Consider the following 1,906-nt stretch of genomic DNA (forward strand, 5'->3'; position numbering starts at 1 on the left):
ACTAGTCATTGGATGTCACCTGAGTAACAGGTCCATCGTAGATATTATCCTAGTCAACATCTTTGGGATGAGTCATAAGATCGGCCTCGTTCCAGATCACAGCTACTAACAGTACTACCACCTCTGCATTTTGCTCTGGAGGGAGATTGGGCTGTCATTCCTCCATAAACACTCAGGCATCTCATTGAAAGCGTACTCCACAGAGGTCAAGCCGTCATAAAGACGATGTGAGGACACACCCCATATTAGTGTTCACTAAAAGATGCCCGGATGCTTTTGATCAGATACTGTATGACTTATCTTTTCATATTCACTTGATCTAGGAAGGGCGTTTACTGACAACTGTAACTACAAGAAGCCCACATAGATGTTAGAGGTCAGATGCCTACGATAATACAATTGTATAGTTGCAGGTTTTAGAGTGCTGGTTATCTACTGAATGGGCTATTTGTATTACGGCGGTCAGGCACTTGCGCAGCACCGCACTGCTGGCAGATGACGGAAACGCTCTCTTCCATGTTTACACCGCGTGTGTTCTCCGGGTCGTATAACACTCTAGGAGCACTGAGTTGGAACGATTGTGGGCAGCGGCCTAGGCTGCAGCCTTGACTTCTAGGCCAAGTTACAGCTGCACTCACGCCATGTTAGTCCGCTGCAGAGATCTAGCCGACACACGTCATGCCGTGACACGCCTAATAACGGTTCACTTCCAAGATCGTTAGATCTGCGAGGAGTTGCACATATTCCAAAGCACAGCCGAGGAAAGAATTGCCCTACCGACCGGTAGAACTCACAGGTGAAGGTAAGTATAAGTTTGTAGGTCTGCACAGAAGTAGTGGAGTGCAAATAAAGTAACGTCAAGGAATAATGAAATTAGTGAACATTAACCTAATAGTGGAACTGCTGAATAACTAGAAGTATAAGATACAGTTACGTTTCACAGACAACGCTCGTGACATAATCATACACTTCTTATAACCGAATTCTCATAGTATGCGGTGGGCGAAATTTTTTAAGCCTGTTATTCCCATTAGTTTCATGTCAATAGAAGTAGTTGACATGTAATTGTGTTTTTCTTCGAATGTTAGGAACATAAGTTTTATCCTCCCCGAAAATCCTCACCTAAAGGTTATTGACTGAGAACGATAGTAAACTTGAGGAAAAGTGATTCAGAATTAACATAAAGTAAGAGGATGAACTTCTGGATATTATTCCTAACAGGGGACACATGAAACTTATGCCGCTTCAGGATTAAGCACCTGGAAACCAGAAAATGGTTTTATTTCCCGACATTCTAGATTATCATGCATAGAAGCTTCTGGCGAAGTAGATCGTTCGTCCACAGAAAATAAGCCGTTGTTCTCGACGAATAATTGTTCACAAGGTAGCATTTGAGGAGGAGATGTTGAATCGTGTAGGTAAGATACATCAATACGCATCCGTCAGTATTGTCGTGGAATGCACACTTGGACGAACACAGAACACTGGTACTGCAGTCGTTTTTCTGCTATCACAAACAACATTCGCAAGCAATCGGCTGAAATGATTTTGAATCAACGTCAATGGAGTATCCACCGCACGACTTAATTTCCCAAGTAATGTATTGTTCACAGATGAGACGTCTTTTAGAGGTGGTGGTGTTTTCACGCGACAGCCGTGTCTATATAAATGAAAATAAATACGTCCCAGTCTTCTGAGATCAGCAGCAACGATCTCGTAAGAACCTATGGGCTGGAATTATAAAAGATCAACCATTTGGAACTTATTTGCTGCGGCACTGCCTGTAAGGTGCATGTTACCTGCTATTGAATAACGATGTGCAGACGTAGTTGTTGGACACTATGCTATCTATTCTTCAGTATCAGATGTAGTTTCAACACAAGGATGCACTGCCCTACTACGATAT

Source organism: Schistocerca americana, chromosome 3, assembly GCF_021461395.2.
Source record: "Schistocerca americana isolate TAMUIC-IGC-003095 chromosome 3, iqSchAmer2.1, whole genome shotgun sequence".
NCBI classification, from domain to species: domain Eukaryota; kingdom Metazoa; phylum Arthropoda; class Insecta; order Orthoptera; family Acrididae; genus Schistocerca; species Schistocerca americana.